This window comes from Leptodactylus fuscus, chromosome 7 (assembly GCF_031893055.1).
Source record: "Leptodactylus fuscus isolate aLepFus1 chromosome 7, aLepFus1.hap2, whole genome shotgun sequence".
In the NCBI taxonomy this organism is placed as follows: Eukaryota; Metazoa; Chordata; class Amphibia; order Anura; family Leptodactylidae; genus Leptodactylus; species Leptodactylus fuscus.
The window spans coordinates 11,030,249-11,055,045 of NC_134271.1; the positions used below are offsets into that span (position 1 = coordinate 11,030,249).

The following is a 24,797-nucleotide window of genomic DNA, read 5'->3' on the forward strand; positions in this document are numbered from 1 at the left end:
AATGGATGCACCTGGTACTTCCGCTTTGACGGCGGCCGGCCGCTTAACCCCCCGCGTGCCGGCTACGTCCATTCATTTCTATGCGAGCGTGCTGTTCGGATCGGCTGATCCAAACAGTACTCGCTCATCTCTAGTCATAATAATTTGAGTTGATTCTGTCTATTTCCTGTTGTTTTCGCGGATCCTTCCATACACTGAAATGTGAATATGGCCACCTCTCAGGTGTAAGACGGCCGTGAAAAATGGATGACAATTTCCAGACTCTAGACCGTACCTGCGCTCCTCGTCACATCCATTGGCAACCGATTAAAGCAAAAGACTGTCAACACGAAGATGATTAAAGAAAAATCAAAACTTTGCAAAATGTTTAATTATTTATATTTGCAAAAATGTTAAACTTTTTTTTTTTATTTTTATTCTTATTCTTATGGTAGAGTTGGAAGGGACCTCAAGGGCCATCGGGTCCAACCCCCTGAGAGTGCAGGTTTTCCTAAATCATCCCAGCCAGTGGCGTAACTAGGAATGGCGGGGCCCCGTGGCGAACTTTTGACATGGGGCCCCCCCGACACCGAAGATCTCGACCGAGTCCCTCCTACGCATTCCTGCGCGCTCTATTATGTTCCATAGTGGCCCCTGCACACAGTATTATACCCAATAGTGGCCCCTGCACACAGTATTATACCCAATAGTGGCCCCTACAGGACTAAATACTGTCACGTCACCCGCTGACCGCTATACCAGGACAAATTGTGGATAAAAAATCTGGTCATGTGCATTACAATTTAGTAACTCCATGTGCCTCATATTAATAGCAGTTAACCCCATCATCTCCCTCACATTAACCCCTGTGTGCCTCACCATAAGAGTTACTGATATGTGAGAGACATGGAGGTAATAATAAAGTATCTTAATTACTATTACCCCCATATGTCTCACATATCAGTAACTCTTATGGTGAGGCACACAGGGGTTAATGTGAGGGAGATGATGGGGTTAACTGCTATTAATATGAGGCACATGGAGTTACTAAAACACAAGTAATCACCCCATATGCCTGACATTAATAAGTAACCCCAGTACGTACCTGTGTAGCTTTAGTTTCACTTTCCTTCTTCCTTTCTTCCTCCAGTGCAGACGGCAGGAGCTCGGCAGGGATAAGCCCCGCCTCCTCCTCTCATTGGTGGGCAGAGGACAGCAGAGACAGGGAGGGGGGAGAGAGGGAGAGCGTCCTGCAGCGCTGAGAGGAGCCAGAGCTGCAGCTCCTGTGTCTCAGCCATTCCTGCAGCTTCGGGGCCCCCTGTTGGTGGAAAGTATTCCACCAACAGGGGCCCCCGATCATTATACTCGGGGGTCCGAAAAGACCTCCGAGAATAATGATAGCAGCGGTAGCAGCTGTCACCGGGCCCCTAATGTCCCGGGCCCTGTGGCAGCTGCTACCGCTGCTATGGTGGTAGTTACGCCACTGATCCCAGTTATATGTTTATCCAGATTCCGCTTGAAGATTTCCATTGATGGAGCGCCCACCACCTCCCGTGGCAGCCTATTCCACTCTCTCACTCCCCTCACTGTCAGAAAGTTTTTCCTAATGTCTAATCTGTATCTCTTTCCCTTTAGTTTCATCCCATTGCTTCTTGTACTTCCTTGTGCTAATGAGAATAGGGGAGATCCCTCTGCACTGTGACTACCTTTCAGATATTTGTAGACTGCTATTAAATCTCCCCTCAGCCTTCTCTTCTGCAAACTAAACAATCCCAGTTCTTTTAGCCGCTTCTAATTGTGCATTAAGTTAAATGTGATTGTGGTTCAGGGGTAAAACCCATCTCAATAAACTTAGCAATTTTGTACTTAATATAAGCAAGTACATAGACTTTGTATACTATTAATAAAAAAACAGTTACACACAGACTTTGTATACTTTTTACTGCTTCATTTAATCAAAAACATAAACATTACAAAAAAACATGACGTTTTTGTATATTAACTCAAAGTGCAAAAATTAATTGTGACCTCTATGTACCCCACGATAACCCATGGACTCCTGGCATAGTCTACACTTCAGACCATAATTCACATGAAAACACATATGGAAGTGAAAATGGAACCTCCTGTACATTAAGCAAAGAAGATTCCTAATGTAACAGACTAATGTATACTATAGGGTGGGCCATAAGTATGGATACACCCAGATAACATGGAAGTGGTTGCTGATATCACCTTATAGCTGTTCGAAGTTTAAGGTTCGATGCAGAACCAGCGTTGATTGACAGAATGCTATACATTCTGTCAATCAACACTGGTTCTTCTCTTACCTTTAGAAGTCTTCTCCGTGCAGCGTCCCCGCGGCGTCTTCCGGCCGGAATTCACTCTGCCTAGGCATCCGGCCTAGGCAGAGCCGACTGCACATGCGTCGGGCCGGGCAGAGCCGACTGCGTATGTCCGCGCACGACTGCACATGTGCAGTCGGCTCTGCCTAGGCCCGATGCCTAGGCAGAGTGAATTCCAGCCGGAAGAAGACGCAGGGACACTGCGCCGGGAGAAGACTTCAAGGAGAATCCAGCCCGACCGTCACTCATGGACTTGCTAAGTATAATTTTATCGAATTTTGCGTACCCCTGAAACGAGCATTTCCCCCCCATAGACTAAAATGGGGTTCGAAATCCGAACAGTCGAACAGTGAGCGACTGTTCGAATCAGATTTTGAACCTCGGACATTTTAGTCTTCGCTCATCTCTATCACCTTACTGTTTGTGGCATATTAGTACATGGGAGGGAGAAACATTTGAGGCTGGGTGACGCCCGTAGCAGCCAATTTGGATTCAACTTTACTTTTTTCAATGGGAAGGGGGTCATGTGACACATCAAACACATGGAGAATTGCACAAGAAAAACAATGGTGTGCTCGTTTTTAATGTAGCCTTATTCATTATTGACAATTTTGTGACATGCAACAACGACAGTAACCCACTAAAGGATGGGCTCAAGGTGCCCCACATCCTGGATCTTCACGGAGTACACCATGGCCTTCAAATGGCCCCAGAGATAGAAGCCCAAGGGAGTGAGATCCGGAGACCTTGGGTTTATCCAGACTTATGGCCCATACTGGGTGTAACCAGGGCCCACCCTGTAGAATGCAGTAATGTAAGACTGGGATGTCTACCCTAATAACATCTTCATTACAAAAATCAATAAAATATAATCTAGAATCCAAATTCAAAAGGGAAATAATTTATATTGGTATGAATATATGTAAATATATATGAATATGTCCAGCAAGATACACATAGAACGCATTTCCCTCAAGTAGACGAATATGTTCTACTTGTTCTGTTCCATCGGATTTATAAAGAGATATTTCATGCAGCTGTTACATTTGTTCTGTTACATTTATGAAGAGATATTTTGGACAGTTTAGTCCTTCCATCCATGACATGTTCCCATTTATAACAAAAAAACACATTACAAAAGAAAAGGTCGCACAGGTTATAATAATCCAGGCCAATGACTTCTGTATCATCTCGGAGTGTCTTTCAGTATGAGTACGTTTACATTTTAAGACGAAGTCAACACAGATCTCATGACTGGTGAGAAGGTTTGTCAGTAATCTTGCTTCTTTATGGCCAGTGTCACCATCAGAAGTTATGATTCCACCCCCAGTCTAGTCAAAGTAGCTAAAAAAATTACGTATAATGGAAAAAGCTGTGCAGTCATCAGTGATGGTCCAGAAAACAAATGGGAATGTACATTTTTGGAAGTGGAAACGTGTTGTGATTTTCTTTCCCGGAGTTCCCAGCAGAGCATGAATGGGCCGTTAGACTCTGAACACCTGGTAAGATGGCCGGCAAGAGCAGTCTCCTTAAGGAGATATAGTATCCTTCTTGAATGACGTCTATGGCCTCTCACCCAACTAAACCAGTCCTCTGCTCTGCACTGATGAAGGCTCCATACATGAGTTCCTCATCCTTTTAGAGGAGATATTATGGTTTGACTTTAATCCCAAATCATGTCACTAGGCTCCTCTATAAGGAGCTAACTAAAAATAGTGGCACAAGATGAATAGTATTAATTACTTTTTTGCATATTCTTTCATAGAATCCCCAGTAGAGACTTGACATACCCTAAAAGGTGACTATCTCCTTAAGAAAATCTATAACATAGCCAGGACCTTCCTATAATGTCCATTGAATATCTGTTATTTATCATTTCATTGGACAATAATTCCCTTAAAAAATTTTGATCTGTGATTTTAGACACTTATTGATGATGGAAAAAACTCCTAGTGCTGCTGTAGAAATGGCTTCTCATGGTTAAAACTTAATCCAGAGTAACAAACAATGCAGGGACTCCTTCAGTAGCGGGAGTCTCTGCACTCTGACACATACAACTCAATGTATTGGACGACTTCAGTTCTGAAGACTATGTCACGTGCACAGTTTGTTTTTTTCTCAATAAAGTCTACACAGGACTTTGTAGGGGGTTTATTTCAATAAAATATTTTTTTTCAATGTGCATATTGATTTTTAAAAAAACTTTATTATTGCTTTATTATTTTAAGCCAATTTAAGCTGTGGTATGAACTTGTGGTATGGCTGAGAGCATCGTGTAGAATACTCTTAATGCTCTTAGGAACAAATGGTGAGCACCACAAACTTTTTCACGCTTACCATTAAATACCATCTAGAAAAAAAATATTTTATTAGGGAAAGGTGCTTGTCTGGGATTTTTTAGATATACATGGCGGTTATATTGCAAAAAGCCAGTGGCATAACTTGAAAGGGTACAGAAGGTGCAGTCACACCAGGGCCCAGGAGCCTTAGGGGGCCCATAAGCACTGGGATCCGTATTCAGATTGCAGCTTCCATCTGGACCATAAGCCAAGGAGACCACAGATTACCCCGACCTCACTATGCTGGATTAAACTCAGTAGTACTCGTAACCATCACTCACTATCAAGAATTCGCCGTAGGGATCGTAGGGATGAGTTAGGGGCCCAGACAAAAGATTGTACCAGAGCCCACTAGACTTTAGTTACGTCACTACAAAAAGCAATGGCTTTATAGAAAAAATGAGCCCATTTTAAAACTTGTACGTGCTACAGGCTGCTATACGGGAGAAAAAATTGTGTCTGTGGGCCTAATTGAAAAGTGATGAATTGGGTAAAAAAATTAAATGATGTGAAATTAAAAACATTTTATTTTTTGTGCCAACATTGCGGCACCAACAGTGTGGTATAGTGAAACGTGATGGACCAGGCCACAGGACGTGTCTTGCTGAGTGGTGGCAATGGGGTTAGTTGTGGTAACATGTGTGGCAGTACGGCATGGAATAATGTGATGGCCACAAGAGATGATGTCCGACTGGTTAACTATGAATTGGGCCACTGTCCCTTGTCTATTGCTGCAGCAGTCATACTCACACAGCGCAGATATTCTCACTCCTATCTATGATCCTGTAATGGATTAATCTGATGAAATATTCTCCAACACCTAAAACTCTCTCTAGCCGTGTTGCAAACTTTGTTGCCCTTGGTGCTGTGTATTGCTGAATACAATGGAAATGGATCATGCAGTGATGAATAACACATCCATCTCCACATCCGCCATCACTGAAATGCCTGATATTCCTGCAATGTATATACTGTATATGACATCAGCACTGTAAGGTATCATCTATCACTGACTATTGGCTTTACCTCTCTACAGCCACCATGCATTTAGTTTGACTGCTCAAAAAATACTGGATCACTGGTGGGACACAGTATTTTTAGGTTCTAGTAAATGTTTTCTTGTGTTTTGCTCAGGCTTGAACAGAATGATATAACATTTAAGGACAAATATACAGCCCAACAGTCCAGCATTAGAGGTCAGGATGGCAAATATCTCCACGGCCACCATGTATTTGCCTTTGGTGCTGAGATAAGCCGGGATCATGGCTATCCAGACACTACAGAACACCAGCATGCTGAAGGTGATGTACTTGGCCTCATTAAAACTGTCCGGTAATGTCCTGACTAAGAAAGCTATAATAAAACTAATGGCGGCCAGAATCCCCATATAACCCAGGACAGAGTAGAACCAAAGATCTGACCCTTCATTACACTGGACTACAGTCTTCTCCTTATAAGAATGTGTGTCCAGCTCCTGGAAGGGAGGAGAGAGGGTCACCCAACTCATACAGAGGACAACCTGGACAGAGGAGCAGATCAGGAGCACACTATTAGGGAGTTTTACCCCAGTCCATGTTCTCCACACACTTCCAGGCTTGGTGGCTTTGAATGCAATGCAAACCGTGATAGTCTAGGCCAACAATGAAGAGATGGATACTGAGAATAATATTCCAGCAGAGATCTGACGTAACATGCAGGTTATATCCACAGGACGACCAAGGAACAAGAAGACACAGAGGAAGCTCAACATGATGGAGACCAGGAGGACAAAGCTCAGGTTCTTGTTATTTGCTCTCACAATCGGGGTGTCACGTTTTGAAACAAACATTGCAAAAATTAAAATGGTCAGAATACAGAAGAAAGACGATAAACAGGAAAAAGCGCTTGATAAGATGTCCTCAGTATAAGATAAATATTCCATCTCCTTCAAGACGCAGAATGTTCTGTTCTCATTTGGCCACGAGTCTTCTGGACATTTCATGCAGTTTTCACTATCTGCAAAACAAAGTATAGGTGAGGCCTGCTCAATATTTGTGGTTACATGTGCGGCTTGTCTTGTGTCTTACTATTATGTTGTATGTTATTTGGGGGATCTTGAACATACATGACAAATAATTGAGGGACAATAAGTTGGTTCTGAGAAGACAATGCCATGTATAGGCCACTCAATCTGACAGGTTACATGTCTAGATATTATTTCTTTATAAACCATTGCTGTCTTACCCCAGACTCAGACACAGTTGACTTATGTTTGTTTTGTTGGTTCTTTGTCCATTTTTTTAAATTTACAGTGGGGAAAATCAGTATTTAGTCCGCCACCAATTGTGCAAGTTCTCCCACTTAAAAAGATGAGGTTGGCCTGTAATTGACATCATAGGTGACCTCAACTCTGAGAGACAAAATGAGAAAAGAAATCCAGAAAATAACAACTGATTTGGAAAGAATTTTGGGCAAATTATGGTTAATATTGTTTTCCCCACTGTATTTATTAAAGGGGAGATTTTATAAATAATATAATTTTCTTTCCCCATTTTGTGCACCCTATCTAGTAGAATGGAAGCCATGTGGTATGTGGACTCTATCTTCAGAACATGCCACGTGGCTTCCACTCTACTCCTTTTTACCTTCTTACATCCGATGTACCGATGAAGGTCCATGGGACCAAAACATTTTGGTGAATGCTTATTTATTGGACACAATCAATTTATTATGTTTGAAGTCAAATTTGAGTGCCAGAAATCTCTTATCTTTGGTGATAGGACCTGTAGTATCAGTCTTTACAATTCAATTAGGTTTTATTCAATGGGAATGATGCCTTTATGTGTCGCTTCCAATCTGAATTGCCATAGGATATTAGAAGCCAGCCGCCCGACAACTATGTGCAGTGAGCGAGTGGAGAGAGTGGTGGGGGAGCGTAGGGGGGCCGATGTAGGGGGGGGACATGAAGCTGGGAGCAGAGATGGGGGGACAAGAAACAGGGGGCAGAGATGAGGGGACAAGAAACAGGGGGAAGGGATGGGGGGACAAGAAACTGGGGGCAGAGATGGGGGACAAGAAACTGGGGGAAGAGATGGGGGGACAAGAAACTGGGGGAAGAGATGGGGGACAAGAAACTGGGGGCAGAGATGGGGAGACAAGAAACTGGGAGCAGAGATGGGGGGACAAGAAACTGGGGTCAGAGATGGGGGGACAAGAAACTGGGGGAAGAGATGGGGGGACAAGAAACTGGGGGCAGAGATGGGGGACAAGAAACTGGGGGCAGAGATGGGGAGACAAGAAACTGGGAGCAGAGATGGGGGGAAAAGAAACTGGGGTCAGAGATGGGGGGACAAGAAACTGGGGGAAGAGATGGGGGGACAAGAAACTGGGGGAAGAGATGGGGGACAAGAAACTGGGGGCAGAGATGGGGAGACAAGAAACTGGGGGAAGAGATGGGGGGACAAGAAACTGGGGGAAGAGATGGGGCACAAGAAACTGGAGGCAGAGATGGGGGACAAGAAACTGGGGTCAGAGATGGGGGGACAAGAAACTGGGGGCAGAGATGGGGGACAAGAAACTGGGGGCAGAGATAGGGAGACAAGAAACTGGGGGCAGAGATGGGGGGACAAGAAACTGGAGGCAGAGATGGGGGGACAAGAAACTGGGGGCAGAGATGGGGGGACAAGAAACTGGGGGCAGAGATTGGGGGACAAGAAATATAAGCGGTTCAGCGCCACCGCCAACCCGCAGACGAAGTTGTGGGTAACTGCTAGTGATGTATAGTCTTCAATACTTTATCAGAATGTACCTGAGATATTAGCTATTTCTCCTTCTGAACATGGGGCACAATCATAACAACACAAGTGTATACTAGAAGATGTCAATTTCCTGTGTCCAGGTAAACAGCTTTCTGAGCATTTTGATCTGGGAATCTGCAGAACGGAAACAAGGGTTTAATATTATATTTCAATGTGCCCCACTAGAGATGAGAAATTTTTTTAAAAATTCATGTTTGGTTTGGGTTTTCATATTTGGACCAAAATTTCGAACAGCGTGAAACAATTTATTCCATAGGGATAGTGAAAAATGCCTTAGAAAGTCTAATCAGACCCCCTAGGATGCAATACGTTATGGTATATTCTAAAACTTATGAAAACCAAGCATCAAAAACTCACTTTATTTCGGTCATTTTTCCAAACTATGTCTTGTGCCCTAATCCAAAATTCCAAACCATCCATAGCATCTGGCTTGTACGATCCCACCGTCTTCCAAGTAGTGTTCAAAATATTGTTTCTATTTAATAACATCAAACTATTAATATTGTAGTGGGAATATCTATATCCTCTTTCAGTGAAACATTTACATTGTAGCTTAGATTCATCTAAACACTTCAGGGCTTCTAAATATTTGTGCACCTTTCAAAAAAGTTGGAGATGATGTCAAATCGGGAAACATGATAGAAAAAAATAAAAGGAACGATACAAGACGATTTCACTGTATTATGTTAATTTCACATAGCACATTACAAAGATTGCTATAAATTAGGCCTTATTCACATGACAGAGCTGCTTTTGTGAGATCTAATCTCTGTAAAAACAGCTCTTAGAGGGGCAACATGGTGTCTCAGTGGTTAGCACTGCAGTCTTGCAGTGCTGGAGTCCTGGGTTCGAATCCTGCCAGGAACCACATCTACAAGGAGTTTGTATGTTCTCTCTGTGTTTGCACCTCAAACTACTATTCTTCAGTACTTATCTGCTCCTGGCTTATTCCATGTGACCACCGGACTCCAGCTGTGTCTACCCGTATCATAACAAGAACATTCCTATCCGAGACCAATGTAGTAAAGTATAAGATATTCCAGATTTTTCAACTGCCAGGCACTCTGAAATTGTGTCAATTTTTTTTCTTGAAATTCTTTGTCACCATTCCAATGTTATGTTATTGTCACATTGACTTCCATAAACAGATAAAATTTGGCAACTCTTTAAAACTTTTTCTCTTTTCAATCAAAGCACACTGACAGAACTCTGACTGTGTTCTACACTATGTTTTATAGATAGGTTCCTAGGAGCCCTGACAGTGTCATACACTATGTTTTATAGATAGGTTCCTAGGAGCCCTGACAGTGTCATACACTATGTTTTATAGATAGGTTCCTAGGAGTCCTGACAGTGTCATACACTATGTTTTATAGATAGGTTCCTAGGAGTCCTGACAGTGTCATACACTATGTTTTATAGATAGGTTCCTAGGAGCCCTGACAGTGTCATACACTATATATTATAGATAGGTTCCTAGGAGCCCTGACAGTGTCATACACTATGTTTTATAGATAGGTTCCTAGGAGCCCTGACAGTGTCATACACTATGTTTTATAGATAGGTTCCTAGGAGCCCTGACAGTGTCATACACTATGTTTTATAGATAGGTTCCTAGGAGCCCTGACAGTGTCATACACTATGTTTTATAGATAGGTTCCTAGGAGTCCTGACAGTGTCATACACTATGTTTTATAGATAGGTTCCTAGGAGTCCTGACAGTGTCATACACTATGTTTTATAGATAGGTTCCTAGGAGCCCTGACAGTGTCATACACTATATATTATAGATAGGTTCCTAGGAGCCCTGACAGTGTCATACACTATGTTTTATAGATAGGTTCCTAGGAGCCCTGACAGTGTCATACACTATGTTTTATAGATAGGTTCCTAGGAGCCCTGACAGTGTCATACACTATGTTTTATAGATAGGTTCCTAGGAGTCCTGACAGTGTCATACACTATGTTTTATAGATAGGTTCCTAGGAGCCCTGACAGTGTCATACACTATGTTTTATAGATAGGTTCCTAGGAGCCCTGACAGTGTCATACACTATGTATTATAGATAGGTTCCTAGGAACCCTGACAGTGTCATACACTATGTTTTATAGATAGGTTCCTAGGAGCCCTGACAGTGTTATACACTATGTTTTATAGATAGGTTCCTAGGAGCCCTGACAGTGTTATACACTCTGTATTATAGATAGGTTCCTAGGAGCCCTGACAGTGTCATACACTATGTTTTATAGATAGGTTCCTAGGAGCCCTGACAGTGTCATACACTATGTTTTATAGATAGGTTCCTAGGAGTCCTGACAGTGTCATACACTATGTTTTATAGATAGGTTCCTAGGAGCCCTGACAGTGTCATACACTATGTTTTATAGATAGGTTCCTAGGAGCCCTGACAGTGTTATACACTATGTATTATAGATAGGTTCCTAGGAGCCCTGACAGTGTCATACACTATGTTTTATAGATAGGTTCCTAGGAGCCCTGACAGTGTTATACACTATGTTTTATAGATAGGTTCCTAGGAGCCCTGACAGTGTTATACACTCTGTATTATAGATAGGTTCCTAGGAGCCCTGACAGTGTTATACACTCTGTATTATAGATAGGTTCCTAGGAGCCCTGACAGTGTTATACACTATGTTTTATAGATAGGTTCCTAGGAGTCCTGACAGTGTCATACACTATGTTTTATAGATAGGTTCCTAGGAGTCCTGACAGTGTCATACACTATGTTTTATAGATAGGTTCCTAGGAGCCCTGACAGTGTCATACACTATGTTTTATAGATAGGTTCCTAGGAGCCCTGACAGTGTCATACACTATATATTATAGATAGGTTCCTAGGAGCCCTGACAGTGTCATACACTATGTTTTATAGATAGGTTCCTAGGAGCCCTGACAGTGTCATACACTATGTATTATAGATAGGTTCCTAGGAGCCCTGACAGTGTCATACACTCTGTATTATAGATAGGTTCCTAGGAGCCCTGACAGTGTCATACACTATGTTTTATAGATAGGTTCCTAGGAGCCCTGACAGTGTCATACACTATGTATTATAGATAGGTTCCTAGGAGCCCTGACAGTGTTATACACTATGTTTTATAGATAGGTTCCTAGGAGCCCTGACAGTGTCATACACTATGTTTTATAGATAGGTTCCTAGGAGCCCTGACAGTGTCATACACTATGTATTATAGATAGGTTCCTAGGAGCCCTGACAGTGTTATACACTATGTTTTATAGATAGGTTCCTAGGAGCCCTGACATTGTCACAGACTATGTTTTATAGATAGGTTCCTGGGAGCCCTGACAGTGTCATACACTATGTTTTATAGATAGGTTCCTAGGAGCCCTGACAGTGTTATACACTATGTATTATAGATAGGTTCCTAGGAGCCCTGACAGTGTCATACACTATGTATTATAGATAGGTTCCTAGGAGCCCTGACAGTGTCATACACTATGTATTATAGATAGGTTCCTAGGAGCCCTGACAGTGTTATACACTATGTATTATAGATAGGTCCCTAGGAGCCCTGACAGTGTCATACACTATGTATTATAGATATAGAGTATGAGGTTTTCTGACAGTCTCCTACACAATGTTTTAAGCCAATTTAAACTGTGACTATAAACTTATTTGATCCAAAACAAATATTTAGACTGAATCGCCCAAACCCATAAATTCACCTTGTGTGTTAGTTGATGTATCTGATAGTCTGAAGCTTGATGTACATAAGAAAAGTACATATTCTGTAAAGCAGTAGCCAGGCAATGGACAGCAAAATACATGTAGTAGGTGTTTCCATGAGACTGATATAGAAGAATATCTATTTGAGCTGTTCTGTTATATTTATGAAGAGATACATTGTACATTTGTTCAAATATTGTATCCTTTACTATGTTTCCTGACGAGCAATGAAATACTTCCATATAGATATTTTCAAGGATCTTGTCTTCAGGATTCTTCAAGGGATGGAAACTTTTGAAGAAACTCTCCATGTTGGGAATTGTTCCTGGTTTTGGGTCAAATAATAAACTGAGATTGAAAATGTGAGGCTGACTTAGAATGTGTGCATTGTGACTAGAGAAGGTGGGATGGAGGATGAAGGTCCTGTCATGTATCACATGTCTCAATTGCAAAAATAAATATAGCATTGGAAAAGAATAGGTTCCACAGGCTATAACAATCCGGGCCGAAGACTTCTTTATCACCTCAATGTTTCTTTGCATATGAGATCTGTCACATTTTAAGACAAAGGCCAGACAGATCTCATGACTGGTGAGAAGTTTCGTCAGCAAGCTAGCTTCTTTAAGGCCAGTGTCATCATCAGAGGCTACGATTCCAACCCAAGTCCATTCAAAATAGCTCAAAAAATGACAAATAATAGCAAAAATCGTGTAGTCATCGGAGAGAGCCCGGAAAACAGAAGGGAACTGGTGTTTATCACTTAGCAATGTGTCCGTGGCTCCATAACTAATCTGGATTATTAAAAAATTAAACAAAAATTTTAAATAAATGATCAAGAATGTCACGTGTTACTCCTGTCAGTAAGGCAATCTGAACTGTAAGGTAGAATGTTGGTAGAAAAACGCAGGAACTGGAAACGCAGGAAACGCTGGTGTGAACCCAGCGTAATATGTATATACTATATCAATGCTTCTGCTTTTACTTGTTTAGCTCTGCTTATAAGACCCGTAGTCAACACTTAATTATTCAATCAATATTCTTGTCTAACCTGCCAACATAACAAAGATACTATGTTCTGAATAATAAAGATAATGTTACTAGGAAATCAATAATCGTTAGTAGAGATGAGTGAATAGTATTCCAAACTATAGTTTATAGATCGCTGATCTCTAATCGTTAGTCATTAGAGATGAGCGAACACTAAAATGTTCGAGGTTCGAAATTCGATTCGAACAGCCGCTCACTGTTCGAGTGTTCGAATGGGTTTCGAACCCCATTATAGTCTATGGGGAACATAAACTCGTTAAGGGGGAAACCCAAATTCGTGTCTGGAGGGTCCCCAAGTCCACTATGACACCCCAGGAAATGATACCAACACCTCTGGAATGACACTGGGACAGCAGGGGAAGCATGTCTGGGGGCATAAAAGTCACTTTATTTCATGGAAATCCCTGTCAGTTTGCGATTTTCGCAAGCTAACTTTTCCCCATAGAAATGCATTGGCCAGTGTTGATTGGCCAGAGTACGGAATTCGGCCAATCAGCGCTGGCTCTGCTGGAGGAGGCGGAGTCTAAGGTCGGACCTGAATGGAGACTGGTGTGGAGCGATCTTAGACTCCGCCTCCTCCAGCAGAGCCAGCGCTGATTGGTCGAGTTCCGTACTCTGGCCAATCAGCGCTGGCCAATGCATTCTATTAGCGTGAACTGAGTTTGCACAGGGGTTCTAGTGCACCCTCGGCTCTGCTACATCAGATTGCTACATCTGATGTAGCAGTGCCGAGTGTGCATCAGATGTGTAGTTGAGCAAAACTGACTCAGCACTGCTAAGTCTCTGCATTCGCATAGGAATGCATTGGCCAGCCTTCGGCCAATCAGCGCTGGCTCTGCCGGAGGAGGCGGAGTCTAAGGTCGGACCTGAATGGAGACTGGTGTGGAGCGATCTTAGACCCCGCCTCCTCCAGCAGAGCCAGCGCTGATTGGCCGAATTCCGTACTCTGGCCAATCAGCACTGGCTAATGCATTGTATTGGCGTGATGAAGCAGTGCTGAATATGTGTGCTTAGCACACACATTCAGCTCTACTTCATCGGGCTAATAGAATGCATTGGCCAATCAGTGCTGGCCAATGCATTCTATTGGCTTGATGAAGCAGAGTGTGCACAAGGGTTCAAGCGCACCCTCGGCTCTGATGTAGCAGAGCCGAGGGTGCACAAGGGTTCAAGTGCACCCTCGGCTCTGCTACATCAGAGCCGAGGGTGCGCTTGAACCCTTGTGCAGCCTCGGCTCTGCTACATCAGAGCCGAGGGTGCGCTTGAACCCTTGTGCACACTCTGCTTCATCAAGCCAATAGAATGCATTGGCCAGCACTGATTGGCCAGAGTACGGAATTCGGCCAATCAGCGCTGGCCAATGCATCCCTATGGGAAAAAGTTTATCTCACAAAAATCACAATTACACACCCGATAGAGCCCCAAAAAGTTATTTTTAATAACATTCCCCCCTAAATAAAGGTTATCCCTAGCTATCCCTGCCTGTACAGCTATCCCTGTCTCATAGTCACAAAGTTCACATTCTCATATGACCCGGATTTGAAATCCACTATTCGTCTAAAATGGAGGTCACCTGATTTCGGCAGCCAATGACTTTTTCCAATTTTTTTCAATGCCCCCGGTGTCGTAGTTCCTGTCCCACCTCCCCTGCGCTGTTATTGGTGCAAAAAAGGCGCCAGGGAAGGTGGGAGGGGAATCGAATTTTGGCGCACTTTACCACGCGGTGTTCGATTCGATTCGAACATGGCGAACACCCTGATATCCGATCGAACATGTGTTCGATAGAACACTGTTCGCTCATCTCTATTAGTCATTAGGACTTTAATTGTCGTGTAATGGATGGACTTTGGTTATCATATGATTGAGCGCAGCTCTCGAGTATAATACAGGCTATAACTCAGGATCAGTACAGGATAAGTAATGTAATGTATGTACACAGTGACTGCACCAGCAGAATAGTGAGCGCAGCTCTGGAGTATAATACAGGATAAGTAATGTAATGTATGTACACAGTGACTGTACCAGCAGAATAGTGAGCGCAGTTCTGGAGTATAATACAGGATAAGTAATGTAATGTATGTACACAGTGACTGCACCAGCAGAATAGTGAGCACAGCTCTGGAGTATAATACAGGATAAGTAATGTAATGTATGTACACAGTGACTGTACCAGCAGAATAGTGAGCGCAGCTCTGGAGTATAATACAGGATAAGTAATGTAATGTATGTACACAGTGACTACACCAGCAGAATAGTGAGCGCAGCTCTGGAGTATAATACAGGATAAGTAATGTAATGTATGTACACAGTGACTGTACCAGCAGAATAGTGAGCGCAGCTCTGGAGTATAATACAGGATAAGTAATGTAATGTATGTACACAGTGACTGCACCAGCAGAATAGTGAGCGCAGCTCTGGAGTATAATACAGGCTGTAACTCAGGATCAGTACAAGATAAGTAAGCATAGATGTCACACAACATAGTATACATTAAATTTCACTTTAACACAAGACCTACAGTATGACCATGTGGCTCACCTGTGAGTATGGATATATTCCCAGGAGATGAGCTATAGATAAAGTGGTTGATGAGAAATGATCTCCAATAAATCCAACAACCTTCTTCTTAGTACAGGAGTAATTGGGGACAATGTTTCCCGGACCAGATAAAATCTGCAAAATGTTCTGTACTGCCTTCCTGGGATCTGCACACGAGTCATAGATGTGATATCCCAGGGTCAGGTTCGGTAGAATAGAAGGATTTTTATTGATTTCATCCACAGTATAGAAGAAAGCCAATAGATTCTCATAGTAATACAATAATGGACTGTAAAAATAAAGTTTTTGATTTACTAAAATTTACATCTAATATATATTTTTTTAAACATTACAGATCCTGTCTTAGTAGAACATCCTAAAAGTCATATTCATTCCAAAACTTTATGGGCCACCGACACAAATATTAAATGAAGGAGTCTAGGAACAGACAAGCATCAAGTCTTTCTGTCAAAGATGTTTAGGAGGATAGTAATAACAATCAGCATAAGGAATGCCCTGTAATATCTGCTATGGAGGCCCTCTATATACAACAACATATCTTCTCTCTATATACAACCACCACATCTGATAAAATTAGATTTTATTAAAAGAAGCCATATTTAAGGTACAGAATCGGAAGCAGCCCTATTCCAATTGATGTCAGTGGGATCAGAGCTGCATCTCCAGGCACCACCGCTACAGTGTACCGACCAGAAGCAGTATACAGTGTAGAGAGCTCTCTAATGTAGTGGTGGTGCTGGAATACTACAGTCCCTCTCCATTCACTTGAATTAGGACAAGGTCGCTTCCAGCCCTATGCCTTGTATGCGGCTTCCAGTAGCCTCATAAGCTGATCGGTGCAGGTCCAGTTATGGAGTTTGTATGTTCTCCTCATGATTGTGTGGATTTCCTCTGGGTACTAAATTCAAATGGGCCAATCATAGGAAAGTCACTGCTGCTATTGAATTTAATAACAGTGGCTCTTCTGTGATAGCGGGACCACCGCTGATAATACTGGTTGTGATCCCACTGTTAAAGGGGCTCTATCATTGGGAAAAGTCATTTTTAACTAAGCCTTTAGAAAGGCTATTCCTCACCTACCTTTAGCATGTAAATTGCCTCAGTGGTTTCTGAATAAGTCCGTTTTTATTCATATGCTAATTAGACTGGTGCACGATGCATCGTGCACCCCTTTGCCACTGTTTCCTATGGTGTATACAGCAGGGGCTGTTGATGATGATGATGACTCAGCTTCCTGTTTGCACACACACATATGAGATAATAGCAGAGACAAGTGCTGCTGGGAACTTCCTGTGCTGGCTGGAAGCTCATTAGCACCTCAACATTACTTACAGGTTGCAGATGTCTGGACTCTCCACATCATCTCTGAGCTCCGACACCTGTACAAATAACCCTGTAAGCAGGGAATGGGTGGTTGGTAAAGGCATCTGTGTCTGTAAGCAATGTGTAAGTCTATAAGCACAGCTCCCTCTGCGGGCCATTACAATGCTGTATTGATGGAAGTGCTTATTGCAGACCCCCAAATGGTTCCTTAGACACCTTAGAGTGTCTGGCTGGAATAATAGCCGACATCGGTTAGGTCCAAAGGTTCCAGTGTCTAAGGCTTAGACCCTGGAACCTTCTGACTTAATTGATGTCGGCCATTATTCCAGCCTGTCAAGACTTTTATTAGCATGTCATGAGTTTGCAAGACAAATTGGAATCCTTAACCAAACTGAGGGTCAGTTAAGTGTGAACACATGCGTACGTCTTTAGAATTGAACAGATTACACTTCTCTAACAGGAGGTTTCTGCTTTGCTGTGAAGGTTGCCTAAAGTTACCGCTGATATCCCCGGCAATCTGCTATGATCTGTGGGGGTAACTTTGGTGCAAATATTTCATTCCAAAAAGTGTATTGTATTTAAGCCTCTCGATCCCACCCTAGTCCATAATATCACTTACATAAAACACGTCATGATGCTTCTACCCATAAAAACCTCATAATGTACATGAGTGTGGACAGTGACAATCCCTCCGATCATAATGTCTCCGTCCTGTACATATTGATATTCTTCAAGCAGTATCTGAGCCCGGAGCCTACAGGCTGGTGCTGCGGTCAGATGTGCGGATAGACAAGGTGTCAGACACAGGAATAACACACCGAGCAGAAATCTCATTGGAAAAGAAGATGTCGAAGCTGAAGATGATATCACTAAGTGTAAAGTAATATATCCTACAATAAGGAGGAAGAACCCTGGACTCTCCGCATTCAGTAACATAGTGACAGTCAGTAACTTCTGCAGCATCTTAGTGTCGATGCCGAGTGAGAAAAGCCATCCAGTTTATATAGACAGTCCTGCTTACTAGAATACAAGGTCTCATAAATTTACACACAGGTCTCATATGTGTCTGGCTGTAAATTTATTCTGATCAAAAATTAAACTTAAATCATAAAAATACAGATTATACAACATTGCGGAATGATTTCATTAACACTTGCAGTGACGTAGTGATATTTCCCAAGTATATTTCCTGATCTTTTGATTAAAGAGGTCGTCCAGGCAAAAATGGACAAACCTTTTAAGGTTTAAACTAGCTGGGAGCAGTGAAAACATTTTTTAAAAAAATGCATACTCACCTGTTCCTTTTGTTACAGTGTCCTCCCGCACGTCTCATTCCTTCTGCTCCGGCGAATTCTCCCGGGTCTCTTCTGGAATTCCACTGAAGTTGCTGATTGGCTTCAATGAATGCTGACAGCAGACTGTGCAGGGCTCAGAAAGAGGACCTGTGATGTCACAGATAGTGACAATGCAAATTTTCCACAATACAGTCCAGACCTGATATTTTTGTTTTTACTTTATTACTATTTCCTCAGCATAGCTTCCTAGTTGTCGCCCCTTTATTTGTATGCTGGCATCCACTGTCATCAGGGGTACTGGGAAAAGCAACTGGCAATAATGTATCAGCCTCAGTTACAGGAGAAACCAAGAAAAACTATTGTTAAAATGCCCCTCAAGATATCCATCGTGATATCCTAAAAGTTAAGGCAACAAGTTAATAAAATGAATACTTTTTAGTATAAAAAGATACTCAGGAACTGCAATGTTTGAGGATGAAAGCACTGTATCACATAGTTATTTGGCAAATTGTAGGAATTATATTGTATCATTTTATTTGGTGAACATATGGTTTTGTTATTTAGTGCCATAGTGTATGGTGTGTGTTTTTTTCCCCCTAAATGTAGATTGTGAGCCCCATATAGGAATCACAATGTACATTTTTTCCCCTGTCAGTATGTCTTTGTAGAATGGGAGGAAATCCATGCAAACACGCGGAGAACATACAAACTCCTTGCAGATGTTGTTCTTGGCAGGATTCAAACCCAGGACTCCAGCACTGCAAGGCTAACCACTGAGCCACCATGTTGCCCCATTACTGTGCGGTGTTTGATATGTTTGTTTGTACCCTATGTAACATTGCATCATGTCACTGAGGTGACCCAACAGAAGAGCATTATACTAAAAAGGCTGGATAGAGGCTCCTGTTCCTCATTGCTTCCAGTTCTTTATGAATAATGAATCTCCATCTATGTCTATTCTCTTATAACCATGTGGTTTTTTTTCTATGTGTTCTTCCACACATCTAGAGCCGATGATGTCACCTTAATGACACCTTACAGGTCAGAACTTCACCAAACCCATCATTAGGTTCTAACATAAACCAGAAAATCCCACTGAAGCCCGAACCTGCCAAGAGATCAGAAATTCATTCATCGCACAAATCTAAAGCTCAGTTTATTAGTAGAGATGAGCGAACAGTAAAATGTTCGAGGTTCGATATTTGTTTCGAGTAGCCCCTCAATATTCGACTACTCGAATCGAATATCGAACCCTATTATAGTCTATGGGGGGAAAATGCTCGTTTCAGGGGTAGGCAACGTTCGATCAAATTATACTTACCAAGTCCACGAGTGAGGGTCGGGCTGGATCCTCCGAGAAGTCTTCTCCGTGCAGCTTCCCCGCGGCGTCTTCCGGCTCTGAATTCACTCTGCCAGGTATCGGGTCTGGGCAGAGCCGACTGCGCATGCCCGCACTACAAGCAGACATGCGCAGTCGGCTCTGCCCGGGCCCGATGCTTGGCAGAGTTAATGAAGAGACGGAAGACGCCGCGGGGAAGCTGCACGGAGAAGACTTCTGAAGGTAGGAGAAGAACCAGCGTTGATTGGCCGACTGTATAGCATTTGGCCAATCAATTCTGGTTCTGCATCGAACTGTTACATTCGAATAGCGAGTGGCACTCGATCGAGTACGAGTATTTCGAATACCGTAGTGTTCGATCGAATACCTACTCGATCGAGTACTACTCGCTCATCTCTATTTATTAGCTTTCTGAATATTATTCTATAATGTTAAAGTTAGGATTGACCCATGTGAATAATATTCAATAGGGTTGAGCTGATCTTGAGATTTCAGGATCGATTTTAAAATCCGATATCCGATCATTTTCTAGCTGATCCCAATCGCGATCGTGAAATTTGCTCGATCGCTGATCGGACTCCGATCTTTTCGGATCCCGATCGCTCAACCCTAGTCAATGCTTCTCTATGGGAAAAATCACTTTTCGGGTTGAGCCGATCTTGAGATAACCTCTGACCTTGATCCCACTGGGAAAGATTTATGATAGGAAATTCGGTCGCGATCATGAAATTTACTCGATTGCCAATCGGAATCCGATCTTTCCGATCCCGATTGCTCAACCCTAGTATTCAATTTATAGAACCATTTTATTGTTTTCTTTTTTCATGATTGAAATTAATAAAGAGAAATGAAAACCTTTATGAACGCTGGCTTTAATGTTCTAGATCATTTTGATAACTATACATTTTTAATTTAATAATTTCTTAATTTCTCTTTTATACTTGTTGTAGCTCATCCTCTTTGTTGCTGTTGTTCCTGTGTGTTTGGAATGTTTAGACTGATGTAGTCATTTGCATGTGGACATTATCTTCTTTATAGACGACCTTTCACCACCTCCACCAATCTTAAACATGGCACTAGCTAGGACGATGAGTGAGAACCTTACAAAGATACATTAGAAGCAAATGGAATGAGCTGCAAAGAATTTAAAAAGAATCTAAAAATGGACAGTGATGAAAAAAATACATTCCGACACATGAATAGCAATTTACTATCAAACATGTAGAAATGTAGATTTATTTTTTTTGTATGTCATCCTAATTTTTTGCCATCTCTCCACAGGTTTCATTCAGGTGGGATTTTCAGGTTGATGTTAGAATCTAATGACGGGTTCAGTGAAGTTGTGACCTGTAAGGTGTTATTAAGGCGATATCATCTAATTACACACCTGGAAAGTGAGGAGTCTCTAAAGAAATAGAGAAGTGTGGCATAAGACGTGTAAAATAAACCTCATAGTCACAAGAGAGTAGACAAAGATGGAGACAATGCTATCATTATTCACAAAGAGCTTAAAGCAATGAATAACAGAAAAATAAGTTGAGAATATTAACTCTATCTATCCAATATCTATCTATCTATCTATCTATCTATCTATCTATCTATCTCCTATCTATCTATCTCCTATCTATCTATCTATCTATCTATCTATCTATCTATCTCCTATCTATATCTATCTATCTATCTATCTATCTATCTATCTCATATCTATCTATCTATCTATCTATCTATCTATCTATCTATCTATCTATCTATCCAATATCTATCTATCCATATATCTATCTCCTATCTATCTCATATCTATCTATCTATCTATCTATCTATCTATCTATTATCTATCTCATATCTATCTATCTATCTATCTATCTATCTATCTCCTATCTATCTATCTATCTATCTATCTATCTATCTATCTATCTATCTCCTATCTATCTATCTATCTATCTATCTATCTATCTCCTATCTATCTATCTATCTATCTATCTATCTATCTCCTATCTATCTATCTATCTATCTCCTATCTATCTATCTATCTATCTATCTATCTATCTATCTATCTATCTATCTCCTATCTATATCTATCTATCTATCTATCTATCTATCTCATATCTATCTATCTATCTATCTATCTATCTATCCAATATCTATCTATCCATATATCTATCTCCTATCTATCTCATATCTATCTATCTATCTATCTATCTATCTCCTATCTATCTATCTATCGATCTCCTATCTATCTATCTATCTATCTATCTATCTATCTATCTATCTATCTCCTATCTATCTATCTTTCTATCTATCTATCCAATATCTATCTATCTATCCATATATCTATCTCATATCTATCTATCTATCTATCTATCTCCTATCTATCTATCTATCTATCTATCTATCTATCTATCTATCTATCTATCTATCCATCCATCCATCCATCTATATCTATCTATCTATCTATCTATCTATCTATCTATCTTCTATCTATCTATCTATCTATCTATCTATCTATCTCCTATCTATCTATCTATCTATCTATCTATCTATCTATCTATCTATCCATCTATCTATCTATCCATCCATATCTATCTATCTATCTATCTATCTATCTATCCTACACTGTCTACCAATAAGTAGACACCCAGTAAAGTTCTGCGGAGGTGGAGTTATGGTCTGGGGGTGTTTCTCCTGGTATGGACTGGGACCGTTGGTCCCAGTGCATGGTAAATTCAGCGCCAACACCTACTACATTATTTTAGATAACAATGTGCTTTCTACGGTACATTATGATGGTTCTATGGGTCTGACCAATGTTACTTCCATTGGTCCGACCCATGGAAGGTCTACCATGGCTTGGTACAATGACAATCAGGTTAACCTACTGGACTGACGCGCCAGAGCCCAGACTTGAACCCCATTGAGCACCTCTGAGACGAGTTGGATCGCCGAACAAAGGGGTGCAGGAGCCGTCCAAAATCGGTGAAAGAACTTACCAAGCCAACTTCTCCAAGCTGAATGGTACAAAATACCACTAGCCGTCATACCAGGACTTGTAGAAAGCATGCCCCGGAGGGTTGAGGCTTTAGCGTAAGTAAATGGTACCAAGAATGTCCACTTCAAATTTATCTTTATTAAAATCAGAGATGAGCAAGTCAAATTGGCAAAAACCAATCAAATTCCAAAATGCCACCAAATTTTGGGTTTCAACACATTCTTCAAAATTACCATTTTAGATATCAGAACTAAACAGAGAATAGGGAGAGTCCCATGATCTCAGACAACACGCTTCCCAATACTGTCTTGCAGGGAGCCCTCACTCAGTTATGACATGTGAGAGGAATTTACATCAAGCTTCACTGAAGAACTACATGGAGCACCAGAGATGAGTCCAATGATAGTCATTGGATTCATTTCTAGATAAGTATAAAGATTTTTTTTTTAATTGTAGGCAAAGATGGATTTACAAACCCTCAGTCTATAAAGACCTGGAAGTGGTTTATTGTCCAAAATTGACCTAACAGGTTCTATTGAAGGCAAGCTTGTGTGGTGGTGGTGGTGGCATTGGCAGACATGTTTCCAGTGCAGCTGTAGGTAGAGGCTTTGTTCAGTCATCTCCTATGTAGGATTTTTTCTGTACATTAAAAATATGGTAAATCCATGACATTGTACAAGACCTTCAAGCCAAAAATAAGCCAAGATCGTGCAGGCACAAATTTAGTAACTGCGCCTTTCCATACCCACAGAGAAAGACATCACCAACTCATCCATATAGAATTGACATTTGCAAGAAAGTCAGCAAGATCGTCCTACTCCTTCTCCGCTTGTTTTTTTTGTACCCTGACCACATTTGTACTGTGAGAGGGGGCGTTGCTTACTGCCCAGCAATGACGCCGGGCGTTCCTCCCCGGTCTCACAGTACAGCGCTATAGACGCTGCTCTGAGGAAGGGCGTCCCTGACTGACTATCAGAAATGCCCTTCTGCCAGGGAAGAGCTACGGTACCAGCACCGATAGCTCTTCACCGGGGCCACAGAACGTGAAAGCCGATAATGCACTGAATTCAGCGCACTGTTGGCTTTCTAGCGGTGTATAAAACCGCATGTCCCCCAAGTGGTCAAAGATCCTCTGTAAGGAAATCTGACCTGAAATTAATTTCTGGAAATGTGTTCATCTTTAGCCACTGGGCTTTTACAGACATGTACACACGTGGACAACATCGTTGGTCGCCTCGTTTAATGAAAGAAAACCCCACAATAATCACAGAAATAACTGGAATCTGACAAAAGTAATAAAAAAAATAAAAATTCTATGAAAATGAACAAATGAAAGACAGACATTGCTTTTCTCTTCAACATAATTATTATTTTTTATATAAACCTCATGAAACAGGTCTGGGCAGAAATGAGGGTTCCCGTAACTTAATATTTTGTTGCACCTTTTGAGGCCATCGCTGCGATCAGGCGATTTCTGTAACTGTCAATGAGACTTCTGCCCCTCTCAGCAGGTATTTTGGGCCCCTCCTCATGAGCAAACTGCTCCGGTTGTCTCGGGTGTGAAGGGGGCCTTTTCCAGACGCCATGTTTCAGCTCCTTCCAAAGATGCTCAATAGGATTTAGGTCACAACTCATAGAAGGCCACTTCCATAGTCCAATGTTTTCCTCTTGGCCATTCTTGGTTGTTTTTAGCTGTATGTTTTGGGTCATTATCCTGTTGTAAGACCCATGACCTGTGACTGAGACCAAGCTTTCTGACACTGAGCAGCCCATTTCTCTCTAGAATCCCTTGATAGTCTTGAGATTTCATTGTACCCTGCACAGATTCAAGACACCCTGTGCCAGATGCAGCAAAGCAGCCCCAGAACATAACAGAGCCTCCTCCATGTGTCACAGTAGGGACCGTGTTCTTTTTAAATTATACTTCATTTTTCTGTCTGTGAACATAGAGCTGATGGGCCTTGCCAAAAAGTTTGATATTTGTCTCACCTGTCCATAGGACGTTCTCCCAGAAGCTTTGTGGCTTGTCAACATGTAGTTTGGTTATTATTACTTTTGTCAGATTCAAGTTATTTCTT

General features: G+C 41.7%; 1 pseudogene; it reads right to left on the reverse strand.

The window, feature by feature from the left end:
• Nucleotides 1-5,738: 5,738 nt before the first annotated feature.
• On the reverse strand, nucleotides 5,739-20,458 carry LOC142214412 (vomeronasal type-2 receptor 26-like; annotated as a pseudogene).
• Between the last annotated feature and the right edge of the window lie 4,339 nt (nucleotides 20,459-24,797).